A 20169-nucleotide genomic window follows, 5' to 3' on the forward strand; every position below is an offset into this window, starting at 1 on the left:
CAACTGAAGGACCAAGCAAAACCTTTGCTTCTTAATAGTACGAATCTGACCTTTTTATTAGTTCAAAGTCTTTTACAAACATCCTCTAAGAGTCATCCACTTACAAAGATCCTCAAGGCCCATCCACTTGTCTGATGGATATAAAACATGGATCCAAACAGTTTTCTGCTTGTTCCATGATTTCTAGGCATGGGTCTGAGTGGTTTTGTGTTTGCCCCCCCCCCCTTCCTCCTGGAAAACCTGCTCTTTAGTGCTAAATTGGAACAAACATTAATCCATGGGGAACTCAATTTCCATTTGTTCCAATTTAGCGCTAAACTGATTTTCCCTGGGGGGAAGTGGAAGGGCAACTGGAAGTGCGGATGAGTTTTAAACCCATTTGCAATATAACACACACACACACACACACACACACACACACACACACACAATTTCAATCTGTAATCACTGTCAGTGCTACCATCGAAGATCCTTTCGCTGGAAGTGCTTGGGATTGAGAGCTTATCCAAACTTTACTTTCCTCTGTTCTTTCCAGGCACGGTCCACAATTTAAAGCTCCGTGTCTGAGCCCCTTGTTTCTTGCTCTGTAGCTTTCCTTGTGAAAACCCGCTCTTTCAATCTCAGTCAGAGCAACTGTCAGTTTGTGGAACACCTATATTGAAGTTTGCTCTGATTCAGCTTTAAAATTTGTGTTTTCATGGGGAAAGCTCAAGGCAAAATATAAAATAAAATTCATTCACTATGGAGCGTTAAAGTGTGGATAAACCTGAAGCTGGGACCTTTGGCATGCAACACATTTGTGCTTTAGCCCCCTCTCAAGAGTGGCATGTGTCAAATCTTTGGTATCAGCTGTAAAATACAACCTTTCTAAACCCATGAATTGCCTGTCTGATTTTTATTGCTTAATCTGAGTATGCCAGCTCACTTTTAGTACCTCCTCTTTCTCCCCAACCCCATTTTTAGCACTACATTACACTTTTTGCACCATTAAAACACATAATGGAATTTCTTCCTCTTTTGGATTCAACGTTTGCTTTATAAGAGCAAAGCAATTATCTCTCTGTAGTTTCCTCTTTCTTTTCTTTTCCTGTCACCAAAATAATAAAAAGACCCTTTTGTAAAGAACAAAAGATGCAATTCTTCTGCGACTACTTTCCTGTATGCTTTTCGGAATGTGTTAAATACAGCGAGGGAATGCTTGCTCAGTGAGCAACAAGATACTTGCCTCATGTGTTTGGATCATTTCTAAAGAATGTTACAAAGGCGTCCAATGAATATATGAATACCCAGACAAAAAAAGATGATTCTTTCATTCCAGTGAAGGGGGAAACTGTCTCATAAATGCACGCAAATACTGCTTCATTTTTATTTTTAAAAGCACAATTCAAGTTGCTTGTTAGAACCCTCCATGACTTCTTTGTTTGTTTATTCAGTCCCATTACAAAATTTGATTGAATCAAAATGTCAACTGTTGGCCATGCTGACTGGGATTGAGGGGAAATGGAGTTCAAGAACAGCTACAAGGCTTTTTTCCTGCCTCTGCTTAAGAGTTCCTTAACTTCTTCCCAAGGCAGTCTGACTAAATTCAAGCAGAATTACTTTTCTGAAACATTGTTTGTAATTCTGTGTAACATTTGATCAACTAATTGCATAGGTTCAAAACTGGTGCTGTGCTGAAACCTGCCCCCTTGTTTTATTCATTATTCCACCTCAAACCCACCCCACAAAAGCAAAGAGTAGTTTCTTGCAGCTTTTGCAGATGGGTGTGTTTAGAGAACTTCAGTTAAATCTTCTATGGAACAGTAATTGCCTATTGCCCCCCCCCTTCTTAAATTAATTCAAAAAGTGGCTAAATGGGGTTTGTTTGTGCTTACTTTCAACCCCTTTTCTAGCTTGCAGCCTCCCTGAAGTTTCTGGAACACTATAAAGCAGTGGTTTTCAACCAGTGTGCTGCCATGGCACCCTGGGGCACCTTAAATGCCGCAGGCAACCCTGGCCTCTGTCCCTCTTTCCTTCTCTTCCTCCTTTGATGCCCTTTTGTGTCACTGCCTCCCAAAGACATGCACAGCTGTTTGTTGCAGCAGCCCTGGCTACAAGCTCCCCAGGCAAAGGGTGCCTCTGGGGGTGCTTCCCAGGCCCCTGTGAGGCAGTATGATAAGGCACCTCTCTTTGGGGCAGGGGGCCAACTCATAGACCAGGGGTGGCAACTGTGGCTGCCCAGAGGACTTCCAAGCCCCAAAGAGAGGGGAGAAGATAGGAGGCTGAGGAAACACTCCACCGGGGGCGGTGCTCAAAAAGTTGGGGCGGGGCTGCCAACTCTGCAGGCAGGGGATGACATAACTGGGCTCCTGAGCCCCACAGGGGTGCCACAGAAAGAATGTAGTTGGTCAAGAGAGCCATGGACCCCAGAAGGTTGAAAACCTCTGCTATAAAGCAATTGACCAACTTGGGTCCTTCTGTATCATTAGGCAAACTAGTCACCCACTTTGGGTGCAGATCTCAGAGGGCTAAAGTTCTAAACAGATTGGTTTTTGTTATATCTTATACATTTCTGATAATATTTTACCTTTATTTTATATTCTGAAGAATTTTATCCATTCACATATGCTCAACAATGTGGCAAAAGAGACTCTTTGTCTTGGCAACTATATCAATCAGACATGCCAAACATCAGCACCTGACCTGAAGGAATTGGCAACAAAATTTGGAAAGAAAAAGGCATGCAACTTGAGATTTTTATGTGTCTGAAATTGAAACTTCTAAGAGACTTAACACAATTCACATGATTATTCAAAAGGATTTGTGGACTGAAACTTTCCCTTTTGTATTTAAGAAAGATAATCAAAGATTGTTGCATTACTTATTCTTGAAATTTAAAATAAATTTAGCCGTTTCAAGTGTTGTGCTTTTCATTTTTTCCACAAGACAACTTGAAAATTGAAGTTAGCATTTTAATTTTTATTTAATTTTTTTAAGAGCACTAACTAGCCGGGCACTAGAACTGCCTTTTCTAGTAGTTCATCAGCCTGACTCTTCTTGCTGGAGTTATCATGGGAACCAGAAGTTTTCATGGACGCCACAGCAGGTGCTGGCAAACTACAGAAAGTCAGGAGGGTGTTTCAGCTAATGTTTGAAATCCCTATCCCCACACATTTCTGAATAAATTTCCAACTCACCCACCCAAACTTCATTCAGATTTCTATTTGCCCACCCCTTTCCACAAATGGTTGAGCTAAATGCTGGTCAAAATATTGCCTCTGCAGCATTTCAAACACTGTAATCAGCTAAAAATGGCACGTCAGATTTTTCCTTTCTTTTCACATGGAATAAAAGTGCAAGTTAAGGAAGTTTATTAAAGGAAGGTTTTGAGCACCTTCCTTTGCCCTTGAAGTCACTTGAGCCTCAGAAGCTTCTCTAGAAGGTGAATAATGTGGGGGCATGGAGATTGTTTTAGACAGGGAAAATCACTGCAAAATGGGACTTTGATCACAAGACAATTTAAGCAAGTATATGGGCACTTCTCTTCCACTTGCCAAAAAGGGGAGTTGGGTGGAAAATTTCTACTCTGAATTTGTCAACTTCACATCCAATCCTATATTTTGGTCATATGCAGTCTCTTGAAAGTCAATGGTGCATTCTTAAAAAGACATACATAGGATTTTGCCATGAATGATTTTGCCATAGCAAGCAACTTTTGACAATATCGGAAGCAAGCAAGAGGTAGCATTGAGCAAACGTTAAACTTATTCGATCTAGTCATCTAACTCAGTTCAGAAATGACCTATTGAAGATATTTCTGGGCTGTTAAAAAAAAGAAAATCAAATTTATTTTAATTTTAATTTTGAGATTATGGCTGATATTTTCTTCTTTTTCCCCACTTTAATACTAAATTACACTTGTTCACATGCATCCTAGATACAGATGCAGATTTGTGTTAATAGATTCACAGAAATGTATCACATGGATTTTGTCTATTACAGCTATAACTATGGATAGAATTTCCTCCCAAGCTTTTAATGTTTGGTTTAATTTTGTTAAGACGGCATGTGGTTTATCTTGTGCTTAGTTGTGTTTTACATTATTGTGATTGGAAAATAAATCCACATGGCATACAGTACTGCCTTATTAATATTTCCAAGTACAATAGTTTATCATTGCTAGGTGTAGACTACAACAGTCTGCCATTCTTATTACAAAAGCAATAATACAACAGTCTCTTTCATTGTGCTTGGTAAGTCATATAACTTGGGTGCCTTGTAATGGCATTTGCAAAGAAAAGGGCAGAGCCTCTGACCATCTAAAAATAAGAATTAACTGATGTAGCTAAATAGCTGAAATGTTTCTCCTCCTCTTTCTTAAAGAAGGCATGAAAAACCAAGAGCCAGGCTTTTATGGAACAATCATCAGTGCTCAACTCCTTGAGTGAGAGATGACTGGATTCTCTTAGAATCATAGAACACCTTACAATGCAAGAATCTCAGCTAAAGCATCCATGGCAGATGGCCATCCAACATCTACTTAAAAGTCCCCAAGGAAGGGGAGTCTACAATCACCCAAGGAAGTACATTCCCCTGTCTTACAGTCTGTACAGTCTCTTACAGTCAGAAAGTTCTTACTGATGTTTAGCTGGAATCTCCTTGGTTCAAGTCCTATCCTCTGGAGCAGGAGAAAACAATATTGCTCCATCTTCTACATGATAGCCCTTTAGATATTTGAAGATGGCTATCTTATCTCCTCTTATTCTCATCTTTTCCAGGCTAAACATACCCAGCTCCCTTAATCATTCCTCACAAGACTTGGTTTCCAGAACCTTGATCATATTGGTTGCCCTCTTCTGCACATGTTCCAGCTTGTCAATATCATCCTTATTATTTTATTATTTGTATGTTGCCCTATATACGTAGATCTCAGGGTGGTTCACAACATCTTAAATTGTGGCACCCAGAACTGGACCCAATATTCCAGTTGTGGTTTGAATGAGATAGAATAGAATGGTACTATTGCTTCCCTTGACCTGGTCACTATACTTCTTTTGGCATCTTGGGCACCCTTCTATTTGAGTATTTCTGACCATGGGATCTCGCACAATAGATCCTTAAGGTTTTTTTCCCCCCAGCTAAAGTGTTTAGGACCTGGATGTTCTCACTCCACCAGTGGCTTGGAAAAGTACAACGCAATACCAGGCTTAAGAAACTGAAAGTGCCTCTCGGTGAAAGATTGTTTCACAGAGGCCTCTGCAACAGTCTCATTCTTCTGAATAGAATGGAAGCCCATCAGATAACAAGGGGCAGCCTTCCTCACATGATATTGAGAGTGGGAAGCATACCACCACTCTTCACTCTGCAGAGATCTGCCACTGAGACACAAGGCTTTCCCTTCTGTCAGTGGTGCCTAATTGGTATTGGTTCATTGTAGATCTATTATGAAATGTGTTCCTACAATTACTCCCCACTTTAATTTCCAGAGAGGGCACATTGAAAGAAGGAATTTTACCAACTTTCAGAGGTGGAGAATAAAAAATGGCAACTTGGTTTGCGGGAGGACTGAGTATCTTTACTTCAGCTTATTTATGAACCTTCTTCTTTCCTCCCTATTCCCTCCAACTGTTCTGGAAAGTGATGTACTATTTAAGTGGCTTGCAACATGACAGGTGCAGCTGTAGCTGCCAGCTGATTGGCCAGCAGCCACAATTTTCTTGTTCCAAAGAGCACCTCCTCCTTCATAGAGCACCTCCTTTCTGCACTGAAAATCTTTGAGGCATGGAAATGATGGCTACTAGCCAGTATCTGCAGCAGCCACAGCCAGCCACATTTGGTGGCTGGCCAGCCACATAGTTTTTGCTTTCACTGAGTTGTGCAGCTTTTCTTTCTCTCAACACCAACACCTATTCTCAAATTTTCACTTCTCAAAGAAAATCACTTATCCCATTTCAGGGATCCAGATACACCACCCCTCTCCCCAGTTTGATAAAACAACCCAGTTTAGCTAACTGCAGACTATCACTTCAATGACCAGCCCTGCTCGAAAGGCTTACTGATTTAATTCTAAACTGCATGCTGCCATCTGAAACTGAACATGACTGAAACATTCCATGACTCCATTATAGTTTCCCATATGTTCTATGGGTTAGGATTCTTGGTTTTCACACAGGTGGTCCAGGTTTAACTCTCAATAAGGGACGACAGAGGACGAGATGGTTGGACAGTGTTCTCGAAGCTACCAACATGAGTCTGACCAAACTGTGGGAGGCGGTGCAAGACAGGAGTGCCTGGCGTGCTATGGTCCATGGGGTCACAAAGAGTCGGACACGACTAAACGACTAAACAACAACAATGGGAAATAGCATCCCACCCACCCCCACTGGAGAGACAGTGTGGTATAGTGGTTAGAGTGTCTGGTTAGGACCTGCAGGACCAGGTTTAAATCCCTACTCTAGCTTATTGGATGACCTTGGACCAGTCACTGCCTCTCAACCTAACCTACCTCACTGCAGGAGTAACAAATTGAATGAAATATTGTGGGGGCCCAGTTAAGCCTTGCACCACAGAACTGATCACATGGCACAGTGCACGCTCAAATATTTTTTTGCAGGGGCTGAAGCCCCCGTGGCCCCTAGGAGTTGGCTCCTATGCCTCACTTGGTTGTGGTGGGGATTAAATGAGAATAGAGAGCACTATGTACACCACCTTGAACCAGTGGCGGAGGAAGCCGGCTGCTCAGCTGCCTGGGGTGGCATGCCCAGGGGCGGGGTGAGCTGCCAATTGGGGCGAGGCGCACCATGGGGCCTCCAGAGTTTGCCTGCCTCCTCCCACTCAGCCGTCCTACAGCTGGGGGAGGGGAGGCAGCGGGCAGGTCATTTGGGCAGCACGGAGCCCGCGTGTGCCCAAGCCGAGTCTCTCCCAGGAGAGACGCGTGGCTCGGGTGTGCTGCAGGTCCCGCGGTGAGTGCCACCCAGCATTTTATTACCCTTCTCAGTGCTGACACCCAGGGTAGCCTGCATCCACCCTTCCTCCGCCGCTGCCTTGATCCTCTTGGAGAAAAAGGTGGTATATAAATGCAACAAATAGATAGAAGATGGTGAACTGAAACAGAAGAATTAAAAAAAAGTTACAAATGAAAGCAGGAAAATGGGGGGAGGGGTGGTTCCTGAATTTCTTGTGGTACATAGGAGACAGCTTTGTATTGAATGCAGTTCAGTATTGTCTACACTGACAGATAATATTATAATAATAATAATAATAATAATAATAATAATAATAATAATAATTTATTACTTATACCCCTCCCATCTGGCTGGGCTTCCCCTGCCACTCTGGGCAGCTTCCAACAAACATTAAAATACATCAAATATCACAGATTAAAAACTTCCCTAAACAGGGCTGCCTTTAGGTATTTTCTAAATGTCAGGTAGTTGTTTATCTCTCTGAGCTCTGATGGGAGGGTGTTCCACAGGGCGGGTGCCACTACCGAGAAGGCCCTCTGCCTGGTTCCCTGTAACTTGGCTTCTCACAATGAGGGAACCGCCAGAAGGCCCTCGGCGCTGGACCTCAGTGTCCGGGCAGAACAATGGGGGTGGAGACGCTCCTTCAGATATACTAGACCGAGGTTGTTTAGGGCTTTAAAGGTCATCACCAACCTTTGAATTGTGCTCAGAAACGTACTGGGAGCCAATGTAGGTCTTTCAAGACCGGTGTTATGTGGTCTCGGCAGCCGCTCCCAGTCACCAGTCTAGCTGCCGCATTCTGGATTAGTTGTAATTTCTGGGTCACCTTCAAAGGTAGCCCCACACAGAGCGCATTGCAATAATCCAAGCAGGAGATAACCAGAGCATGCACCTCTCTGGCGAGACAGTCTGCGGGCAGGTAGGGTCTCAGCCTGCGTACCAGATGGAGCTGATAGACAGCTGCCCTGGACACAGAATTGACCTGCGCCTCCATGGACAGCTGTGAGTCCAGAATGACTCCCAGGTTGCGCACCTGGGACAGTGACTCTGCAAGGTTTCTGGTAGAGTGTCTCTCCCAGAGGTCTTGGGGATTGAATTTCAGACCTTGTACATACAAAGCAGATGCTGTACCACTGAACCGTGATTTCAGTGTGGTGAAAGTGAGGTGATCATTCACTGTATGGTCATTGTCTAACTCCACTTAAGTAGACCCACCAAGTGCAACATTTTCAAGAAATGGGAAGTAATAAATAATGGGTATTCATTTCCTCCTGTAGAAAGATTGAAATGAAACCATTTATTTAACTGGAAGGAACAGAACAATGCAGGTGTTCAAAGGGAGCCCTTCATTCTCATCGATAGCATTGTGATTTGCATTCTGCTGTATAAACATATCGACTGGGTTGCCTGTGCCACACTGAAGTCATTTCCAGATCATTAAACTTGAGAAACAAGCCTCATTTGGCCGGCAGTACAGCTGCACATTATACATAGCTATATTTATTCTTCATATTTTATAGAATGAGCCAGACAGTTTTTAATACTTTCCTGAATTTGTAATCACTGAATATAAAAAACTCAGGTCCTGATGTATGAACGCTGTTTAATCTGTACAATGCCAGAACATGGAGAATTAATCAGCTAGTCAGTTTCATACTATTCACAAATAATAGGCCAGTTTCATTGATCACTTGCAATTGTGTCAGATAACTTGAGGCTACAGCAAGAAGGGAAGATGGGAAAGACACAAAGATAAGGATGGGAATACAAAAGAATATCAAATTACATAAATCAGAGATGTTTGGAAGCGCCCCCTCCAAATAAGTTTAAATATTTGCCAAAACCTCTCCCCTGCTCCACATTCCCAAGTAGGAGCCTTGACTCAATAACTTTCTTTTCATTGATTGCAATTCTTCTGGGTATAGGAAATGAACATGAAAGACTTATGAAGAATTGCTATGACTGTCACTGCATACACACCATCCATTGAAATCCCATTATATCCTACAAAGAATTCTGGGAACTGTAGTTTACCCCTCAGAGAGGCACAATCCCCAGCACACTTAATAAATTATTATTCCCAGGATTTTTCAGGGGAAATAACGTGCTTTAAATGGATGGCATGAACAGATCCTTGAGGCATCTGGCTAACCACAGCACGATGCCGAACTAGACTCCTAACTTTGATCTACTAGAGCCCTTCCTTTCCATGTCAGTGGGACATGTCTCATCCAGAATGCTGCACACCCATAGGTAGTTGATGTTTTGCAACAATTCTTCTGCTGGCTCAGGGGTTCTGGTATACTATTAGCACTCTACCTCTTTGTCTAATGGATAGGCACTGGATGACTCAAGCTCAGGGTTAGAAGAAAGGGGGAGAAAGTCACACTTGCAGCCGTCCTCCTGTGAAAACCCACAAAGTACAAAATACTGTACTTTTTCAAATATGGGCAGAATATATATATATATATTCATTTCACAGGTCTACAAAGGCCCTGTTGTCTTTTGAATCGGCAGCAAGGTTTGCTTGCATTAATTTCTAACATACACGTGAAGAGCAGGGCTTGTCCAGTCATCTCCATTTTTATCGAAAGCTTGAATTTTAATTACTGAACTGAGTGCCTACAAACTTCATTATGAAGTGAGCGTCAAGTGTAGCTGCACTGTGGTGAAACAGTCTATAGCACATTGATTCTTTTTGAAACACACACACTTTAAATATGTCAATGCAATTGACATTTTTTGTGAGGAATATTAGGCTAAAGGAGGGTGACAGCACTTATTGAGCTTCTCGGCTCAGCGGGGATTTGTACTCAGTTAGATCTTGCCAAGGGACCAACAATGTTATCTCACTATCCCCTTCTGTGCATGAAACACACAAAGGGGATAATTTGCACTTACCATGAAATGCTAATTATTCCCATCCCAGATGACAATACTGCCAAAAAACAGAGATGAACCAGAATATGTTTTAATGTGACAGGGAATATTTATTATTTTATTTTTATTGATTTATTGAATTTATATACTGCCCTATACCTGGAGATCTCAGGGCGGTTCACAGAAAAGGTCACAATATGCTGTGTACCAGTTATAAGGAACATTGGTAAGAGAAGTCATGACTGGACTATTATCATTTTTAAAGAAATGTAAATTCAGGCCTGCATAGGAGCCAACAGAGCCCATTAATTTCCTCTTAATGGTATGCATCCAAACATGCTATATTCAGAATGATGGATAGACAGTTTGCACATGTTCAAATGACCTTTATTATACCTCCACAAATAAAAATGGTTATTAATTAGATGGTGATAATTTAGGTTATTCATTGAGAAGGGGATGAATAACATATAACAATAAAGGGAGAAAGGTAAAGTAAAAATGGGGGGGTGTGAGAATCACCACATTAAGAATATATCAATCACCTATGCTATATCTGAAATACATGGTGGAATGTCAAGCACCAGTAAGGCCCCTCCTGAATTTCAGGAGAACATTCTACTCCATCAGAAAACTTAAATTTATGCTCAGAACTTTCCCCCGACAGCCACCCAGCCAACCTTTCTGACAGAGTTTTCCAATATACAGTATTTGCTTCTGCTACTCAACTAATTTGTAACAGAACAGCTCACTTGATGTCAAGGGAAGCTCTTCAATATATCCTATCCTTCAGCAAAGAGATCCTTTCACACAGTCCAGGAATATCTTCCCTCCTCAGTGTCAGGCAAGAAGAAGCCTACAGAAGATGGAGCTTATCAAGCCATGTCAGGAGAAATTGGGTCCCTGCCCAAAGGAGCTTTCAATCTAAATTTGAACAAGATTAGGCAGTTGGAGGATATAATACAAAGAGGAAAGTGTAAGGAAACTGCTAGGATGTTACAGGACAAATTGTGAATCTTGTTCAGACTGGTTGCGTGACGAGGAGGCCCGAAATCCCCCCCAAATAACTCACACCAGGACACTTAATTTTGGTTTGGGTTTTTGGCATTATTTTGGCCACAACTTTATTTAATTACAATTATTTATTTGAGTGTTGGCTTAGGCTTTTGGTTAAACCATCTGTCCCCCGCTTTGGGACAGGACCAATTTCCATCTGCCCATAGGGGCAGGACCATTTCCATCTGACCACTTGGGTCAGGACCATCACCATCTGTCCACTTTGGACAGGACCAACTCCGACTTCCCCACGCGTAAAGGGAAGTCAAGTAAACACCCAATGGGAGAGGAGGTAGCTGTGCCCAGACATTCCCCCCTCTTGACCATGAGTGTTCCCCAAGGCTCAGTCTCTGTAAAGAGGCCCCCCAGCCCCGCCATATGGCGGGGATGTAAGGACGAGAGACAAAGCCCCAGGATTCCTTTAACGGAATACTTCTATATGGAGCAATGTTAAGAAGAGGGTAGGCATGTAGATGCCACACCCCTCCTCCAACAAATTAATTAACCAAAAGCCTAACTGCCAACCTAACAAGTTGTGACGATTTGCTTAAAGGTAAAGGGACCCCTGACCATTAGGTCCAGTCGTGACCGACTCTGGGGTTGCGCGCTCATCTCACATTATTTGCTTAGCAGTAGGCAAAAACCAAATGGCAAGGCCAATCAGCCAGATGGCAAATTTCCTACTGGGCCCCTGAATACAGGCGACCCCTTGAAAGGCAAAGCAATGCCAGGCTAACACCTTAAAAACAAGCGGTGGTTGGGAGAGAGATTCAAAACCAGCACGAGTGACCAAAATCAAAAGATGCTAGGAATAAATAGGGAGCCCATTAGCCAATCAGAATTAAGCATTCATTCATGCACGCCCCCTAAGCACACTGTCTTGCAGATCCCCAGCACCCACCCAAACCAGGAAGATTTCTTACATCCCTTCCGCAACCCGCATTATCTTTGATAAGATAATGTGCTTAACCACTAATGTTCTTTAAGCAGTAATGTACAACACAATTAATTCCAGTTAAATAAGCTCTGCTTAAGGGTTGAAAAATGCAGGAGAAATGTTCAGCACCACACTACCCTGAAACACTTCTTTTGCAACAGCCCTCAAACATTGTGGTTGTCTGCTGCTGCCTGCTTCTCCTTGTTTTAATGGATTGTCTTTAGGCTGTGCTGTTATGAAAGACTCTGTATTGGAGGCTTTGGAAGCAAAGTATCACTCAGATATGAGGTTAGAGGAAGTGCATGTTGGCCTTCTGACCAAGAGGCTCAGTGGTTTAGACCACAGCACCACTTGCGTCCCTATATGTCTCTACATACCAGCTGCCTGGGGCAGCAGGGGAAGAAAGTCATTGCCTCCATGTCTTGATAGTCAGCTTTCCAGTGGCACCAGTTGGCTACTGTGAGAAAGAGGAGGATGGACCTTTGTTCCAACTGTCCTCTTAGAAAATCAACAACATTTCATTGCGGGCAAGACTGCCTGCTTCCTTGCTGCAAGAGTCTCCTCCGCCTTAGCATAGCCAGGACAGGGATAAAGTTAACAAGTGAGGCCCATGTGTACCGTGGGAAACATCATGTAAGAGAGATGCAGCTATTCAGTGCCTTTCTATATCATGCAGGGAATTATGGCAGGAATTTTGACTGAATAGGGTGGAGTGTATTCAGAGATGTTGGGGATAAGGAGAACGTCCATTTGCACCTAGATGAGGCTCCAGGCTGCAGTTTCTTATTCCCTCCATCAACTTCCCAGCTGGATTGCTTTGCATCTCTGTGTGAACCAAATGATTATTGCTGGCAGCCTACTGCTATTTGTCCTGTTTACCTTGCAGACTCCTGGGCAAGTATTAATTGGCTCTGAAGAAGAGTGCTTGAGAGTTATTTTAATGTCATATCCTATTGATCAAACAGCTCTCCAAAGCAATGGATGTGCATTCCTGGCCTTGCACGGTATATTTTTAATAGCTAAATATTAGACTGCTTTCTCCTGGTTTTATGTGGCTTCCCAGTGCATCCTCATTTTTAACAATCTTTTGTTTGGGTGGACTAATTATTGCCCTGGAGCACAAAAATACCGAGTCGTTACACACAGACTGTTTTTAACCAACTACACAGTGTTCCAGAGAGCTAGTCCAATTTTGCTTTTAAGGGAACCTTTTGCAAGGCACAGGTTTAAAAATGTTGAACGAGCATTGATCTCGTGTGCAAAAAAATGAGACTAAGCCAAACCTATCCCGGTGAGAATATTGTGGGAATTGGAATTTTAGATGCAGGAAAGGAAGCAGGCAAAATCCAGAAGCTTCATCTTTTTGAAAAATCTAATTAATAGTAATGAAACCTACACTGTTCAAGTGACTGGAGATATGAAGGCTACAGTAATTGGAAATCTCTCAAAGCAGGTATTTTTCATCTTGGTTGGGGCTGCCACCTCCCGCCCCCCCCTCGCCCCGGCAAGACTTCTGCTCCATTAACAGATATGTAACAGGCAGAAATGCTACAGTAGAAGCCTTTTCACATCATTCCTTCTTCATGTGAACAAATGCTGCATTGGCTAAATTTCTTAACAGAAATAAGTGGCAATCTTATACATATTTACTGAGAAGTAAGCCCCATTGTGTTCAATGAGGCCTGTTCCCAAACCTTGTAAGCATGTTTAAGATTGCAACCTTTGTGTTGTTTGCTGAAATTGACCTTTTGTTGATGATGATATATTAATTTGTATCCCCTCCTTTCTACAATATATTCAAGGCAACTAATTGCTTTAATAGTTTTATATAAGATGTTGCTTTCACTCAATTTGTTAAATCCAAGATGCTCTACATTTTGCTCTGGTATTTTCTACTCCAACTGGCAATGGATCTGCAACATGTGCTGCTCTACCGTGAACCTATGCCACATCCCCCCAAAATGATACACAGAACTATGAGTCCTTTTTGGACATGCCAAATCCACACATCCCAACTGTGTGCTGGAGAAATTTTTGGAAGTGATGACCTCAGCTTTGCTATATGCCTGTTAATGATAGAGCTGGCATTTTTTTTTTTTTGCATTACTTTAATTACTTAAGTTTTGTTTGCATTGCTAACATACAGTAAAGCAATCCAATGTGCAAAGCTTGTGAGACGCAAGCCTCTGTCTGTAGACAGTTCCTCCCCATCTTTGCCTCCCCCAGACTGGAAACTGAGTTGCCCAGCTCCTCTCCTACTTCTAAACACAGTTCACCAAGCACATTAATGCCACTGAAAAGTTAGACTTGAAATGAACTTTCCACATAAAGGCATTAGACAATAACTTGATAAATATGCCCCACCGGGCATCCTACCAATTGATTTTGTTTCTTGTCAGCTAGGTTCTAGCACTCAAGCAAGAACATGTTGTTTGTACATGAAGGCAGGTGGCAGAAAAAGACTGCAGAATAAGACCGCATTCTGGGCATGAAGCAGTTTCTCTAGTTTACAGTGTAATGTCTCACTCAGACCTTGTCAGGGCCAGCTGTACTGTGAAACAGAGTCAGACATCTGCCTCAGGTGGCAGATGCTGGCAGGGGCAAGGAGTGGTGGCAAGTGGTTGGACAATGGAGCTGTACGTGCCTGCATATACACCCTACATTTAAAGCACACAAACACCAAGAATACCGGAAACTGTAGTTTGTTACGGGTAAACTGAGGAGTAATCTACACTTTCCAGGATTCTGGGGTGGCGGTGCTTGAAATAGGCTGCATGCATGCCATACATGTCATGTGAGTTGCCTTGTACTCCCTACATTTGCCTGAAACCTTTTCATGTGATAGAATAAGATCATAGAATTGCAGTGTTTGAAGGGACCCAATGGGTCATCTAGTCCAAACCCCTGCAACACAATGTCAGTAAGTATTCAGCTGTCATTCCAGATAGCTTCTGTATATGAAAAAGGAGGGAGGCTAGTAGTACCATTTTGTTGTTTGCGTCAAGCACCAAAACTATTCATCCTTGAGTTCTATGTTGATCTTCATGATGAGCTCCCTGCTAGAATTCTAGTTGCCACAACTGCCGACATACATTTTGCGTGTGACTCCACTTTGAATCACTCCTTTGTCTTTGATTTCCAAACCAGCCCCTCTCAAATAATGTATTTGTTTTGAACAATGTGGGTCCCTATCCTTATTCCTAACCCTAATGGGGAAAAAATATGTGCATATTCCCTTCTGCTTAAAATTGGAGAGACAGAAAAGCATGTGTGACTTCAAAGCAGGCCCTGAGAGAACACAGACCAATCCAGTCATTTTTATTTCCTTCTGAGCCTTAATCTCCATTGTCATTAATGTATGAAGAACTTAAAAGTCTCTTGATTGCAAAAGGCCATGTCTAAAGCCCTCTCTAAAGCTGCCCATAGAGAATTTGAGGCAAACGGAATAGTCCTTTATTAACAGCCACAGAGGATATTGCAAGCCTGCCTTACACATTTAAAAAAAAAAAATCCTTCCAGTAGCACCTTAGAGACCAACAAAGTTTGTCATTGGTATGAGCTTTCGTGTGCACGCACACTCCTTCAGATACACTGAAACAGAAGTATCTGAAGAAGTGTGCACACGAAAGCTCATACCAATGACAAACTTAGTTGGTCTCTAAGGTGCTACTGGAAGGATTTTTTTAAAAAAAATTTGTTTCGACTACGGCAGACCAACACGGCTACCTACATGTAACTGCCTCACATTGTTATTGGTAAGTTTTAAAGTTCTACAATTAAGGCCAAATCATTATAACTTCCTCATTCTATTGCAAACCCTTGCTAAGATAAAGGCTGTTTCAAAATGCCACACATTCTTAAAATGTCACCAGGTAACTTATATCTAAAAACATAAAAACATTATATCATTAAAAGTTTCAAACACAGCATCAACATTTTCATACAACACCTACAATTTGTTATGTAAGGGTAGGCTGGAATATGAGTTTTACCCATTTTGTTTTATGAGTTGAGCTTCCATGCTCTGACCCCCCCCCCTTTCATAATTCAAGTAGAAATATTTTATGAACATAAATGCTGATTGTGACTGGCATCCACCAGGCTAGGCATCAGAAGTTGGTAGCCTTTGCTAGCATACGCTTAGAGGCTGATTACTTTTAATCCCTTACTTAGAAAGCAACAACAGCACAGCTGTCCTTAATTGCTAAACCTGTCTGATTTTGAAAATGGGAGTGTTTTCCTAGGGTAGCTGCAAAATGCCTCTCACCCCCCAATTCACCACTTCATTTGCAGAATGTGAATGTCATAGGCATATGAATGTTCTTTGCAAGAAGTGTCCTTCTTTTGCCTCTCTTCTTTCAGCCATCACTGGTGGCAACAGCAAACCTCCCAGAGAAAAAAGTTTGAGAACCACTGGTATAAAGCATCTAGCCAATTTAATAAAATAATTAATGTTTCCTGAATTGCTTCCCAGGGTTCCATCAAGAACATATGCCTCCTTCCCCAACCCCTGAACAAAGATTCCTAAGTAGCCATGTAAAAAACAACAACAAAAAAACAACAACACTTGTGCAAAACAATGGGCAAACCAATTTAGAACTCCTATTTTTAATATATATATATATATATATTAAATATATATATTGAGCAGCATTCTGCTACTTACATTTTTGGACTCAATTAGCATTTGAGTAGAGTTCCTACTTCCGCAATAAATAATGTAGTGAGCCTTCTCTGATGATTTCTGCATACAGTTGTGAAGTCTGAAAAACAAAACAGAGTTTCCTCAACACCACCAAAACAAGCAAAACAAGACTGACCATCTTCCAGCTATCTTCTTGTGAACCCTGTTGCTCTTTAGAAGCTTATCAGGGGTTTCCTAAATGCAAAGGTCAGTAATGGCCAAAGCATCCTTGAGAAGCAACATTCTCACCACTGTAATACCGTCCCCACCATTCAATGCATGGGATGTTGTGGGTGTTCTCAAATGCTGGTTCATATTAGGCAACAAGGCAATTCAATAGGCCTGGCTTGTACTCTGCTTGAAGCAGGCAAACACATTATAATATTCCCCCAAACCCCATGCAACACACAGGGGGATTGTGGCAAATGTGTATCTTGAAAGGCAAACCAGAGCAGGCGGGGTCTCCTGTAGAAAACATCTGAAAACCACTGTGATAGACAACCACTGCTGTACATAGTCTCCTAATTGGAACAGACAACAAAAAGGCAGCAGCAATTTCATATGACACAAATGACTACTTCTGATAGCAATATGCATAATTGCATTTTTAGACAGCACGCAATTTTAAGCTCAACTGATGTCAATGTAAGTTCCCCAGTAGATTTAAAGAATGAAAATTGCAATCTCGGGCATAAATCATGTCTCCTTTCCATTACCCCACATCAACTTTCATTGTTGAAATTAAACTTAATCAGAATTTCCTGTCTTGGGACCCACTTGCAAGAGAGAACTGGGATTTGTGTTTGAAGAGGTGTTTAATGCTTACCCTCCTCTCCATTGATTCACTAATGGAATATTATTATTTTTCTTGAAGCTACGCTGAAAAATTGAAAGTATGTCCAGCTGGGAAATGGGGCACATGAAAGGAAGAATTGGTGGGCACAGGAGAAATTAAGCATCTATCACTCCTACCCATTAGTTCCCATCCCACTCACAGCTGACCCCACCTCAAGTACAAGTTTGAAACCATGGTATAGTTTTGTTCAGGAAAGTGTTAGCACATGTTTTGAGTTATGTGCAAGGCCTAGGCCTGGTCTGCACCCCCTGCAGCCAAACTGGTGCCAACCATATTGCTCTGCTTTCCTTTGGACCACATCAGTGAGGCCAAGAGTGGCGTCTTGTCATCCGGGAAGCCCAGGACCTCCATACACACTGCCCAGGCTTGCATCCTGAGGAGGTCACTTTGGTGCTGCAAACACAGTGGTTTGATTTCACCCCTGGATGCACACTCCATTGTCTCTTGAGACAAGACAGACTCCAACCAATGCACATAGGGTAGAATGAGGCTGTAGAATTGGATGCTACGTTCCTGGTTCTGGTATTGATGTGTGGGAAATTACATTTTTGAAAGTTCTTCTACATCAAAACTCTGTGCATGCAGAAACCCAGAGCACAGGGAAGAAGCCACGATTCTCCCTGATGTGATATGAATTTGCTTGCAGGGAATTCATTATTCAGAGGAGCATTCAAAAATGGCATTCTTCAGCTGCAGTTTGAAGTGGTACGGTCCTCAGCCACCTGTGGGCTAGGCTTATGTAGAATAGGCCTGCCATGGAAGGATTTGAGGACACATTAAGGAAGCCAGACAAGATTTTTTGTTGCTTCTCTAAAGCAAGAAAAGAACAGCATCAGGAAAGTCTCAACTGATATGACTGATTACATCAAACTGGGTTCCCTCATTCTCTTGAATTCAAATCTTTAAATTCCAGCAGCTATTTGAGATCTGAATTTTAGAACAGAATTCTCCTAATAAACACATTTCAGAATGCAGTTCTGACACATATTTCTGCAAGCATATTCCCTCAATTCCATGTTATTTTAACCAAAACATGTAGTTTTATGTACGTTTTCCCCAATTGTACACATTTCTTTTTGTTGGAGAAGTGCATCACAGCATTTGAGAAGTATACATTTTGATGGATACATGTGCTTCAGTTTGTGATGAGAAGTGCGAATTAGGTAGTTTTTCATGAAATTGTGAACAGAATCAAATTCCTTCCCCAACTCCTATTCTCAACTGGTCCCAAATACGCTTAATGAATAAGCTATCACCCTCTTCAGAAGTTATGACCGTAAAAGTGTATAGAGTACATGGGGCCACACACTCCAGCCCTGTGAGGGTTCCTTGTCATGGGAAAGCTCATAAACACATTTAAGCACACAAATAAGAGATAGTAGATGGATCAATCAATTGATCTAAGTCTACTTTTTGACCTCATACTGTCTGTGTTCCAGCAATGTAGCTCTCATGAAATGACTGTATCTAACTCTCAGAAATGCCAAACACAATTAAAAGTGTTTCCTTTCAGATGTATGTTGGAGTTTATTCATAGTGACAAGTGTATCTTCCCATGTGAACTTTTCAACTTTTGGGTAGCCGAGCAGTGGAAAAAAGGAGTGCTGTTTTCTGGTCACATGCAAGACAGAACCATATGCAGACAGAGAGATAAAGAGCTAAACCAAAACAATGAGGAAACGTTTGTGCTAAAAATCCTCTGTTCTTTAAGGGTACAACCTCCTGGAGATGATTTTTCAAAACATGTAGAAAGTACTTTTCTACACACTGGAGAGCTGTACAGTATGTAGGTTATGTTGGGGTTATGCTTCCTCCTGTACTTTTGACAGTTTACAGGTCAAAAGTGTCTTCATGGCGTAGAACTAGCCATGAGTTCCATTATCACCTGCTCATTGCTACGAATCAGACTGCTGTTTTTTAAAAGTCGACAACCCTCACCAATAGGGGTAACTCACCCTTCTCTATTGAGGTTCGTTCACAAAGTGCAACAGAACAGCATATCCTTGTCACATGTCCTTCCTGTGGTTGGTTGCAATTAGCCCTAGGGTTTGGTAAAGCCAAGTTGAGGACAAGTGCACCCAGTAGGTGGCATTGCTAGTCAGGAAACAACCAGCATGTTAGCTTCCTGCTCAAACATTGCAATGCACAGCTGGGCATGAGGGAAACACCTCTGGAAGAAGCCTGTCACATATCCTAGAGAAAAATAGAATCAGTCTTTTCCCAAAGGCTTTTGCACTCCTGCTGCAATATACTTATTGTGGCACTCTGCCATTTCCTGAATCTTGAAGGACTCTAGCTATGCAACCTACCTGCTTTATTATTATTACCAACTATATCACATAGAATTTGTTTAAGAAAGTATGCAAAGACAATACTTGATTTATTCTCATCTTAAGTTTCATTTAGTCCCATATACTTTACCATACACTCTTTCTGCTGGGGCTTTTGACTTTGCTTTTAGCTAAACTATCTCTCTGTTAAGTCACAGTTTCAGAGTCACAAAACCGGGTGAGAACTTCTGCTTATATAATACTCTGGCATACTTGGACATGGGGGTCATAGCTGCCAGGTTATCCCTTTTTTTAAGGGATTTTCCCTTATGCTGAATAGGCTTCCTCGCAAGAAAAGGGAAAACTTGGCAGCTATGATGGGGGTATGGGGAGGGCATTACATATGGTACACGCAAGTTCAGAGGAAGACTAGCTGATTAACTAGTGAAGTTTATGTCATATACTCAATACAGTATAACATAAAGTGCCTCTCCTAAACAGCTCTTAAAGGTGTAAGAATCCTGTCCCCCTTTTTTTCTTGC

The 20169-nt window shown here is 42.0% G+C and overlaps 1 long non-coding RNA gene across 4 annotated transcripts in view; it reads right to left on the reverse strand.

The window, feature by feature from the left end:
* LOC118090440 (uncharacterized) overlaps positions 1-20169 on the reverse strand; it is a 285250-nt gene that overhangs the window by 26194 nt on the left and 238887 nt on the right. For all 4 annotated transcript variants that reach the window (XR_004693255.2, XR_004693253.2, XR_004693254.2 and 1 more), the window contains one exon: positions 16484-16580. This is a non-coding gene — a long non-coding RNA (uncharacterized LOC118090440). The remainder of the gene's footprint in view (positions 1-16483; positions 16581-20169) is intronic.

Source organism: Zootoca vivipara, chromosome 8 (assembly GCF_963506605.1).
Source record: "Zootoca vivipara chromosome 8, rZooViv1.1, whole genome shotgun sequence".
NCBI classification, from domain to species: Eukaryota; Metazoa; Chordata; class Lepidosauria; order Squamata; family Lacertidae; genus Zootoca; species Zootoca vivipara.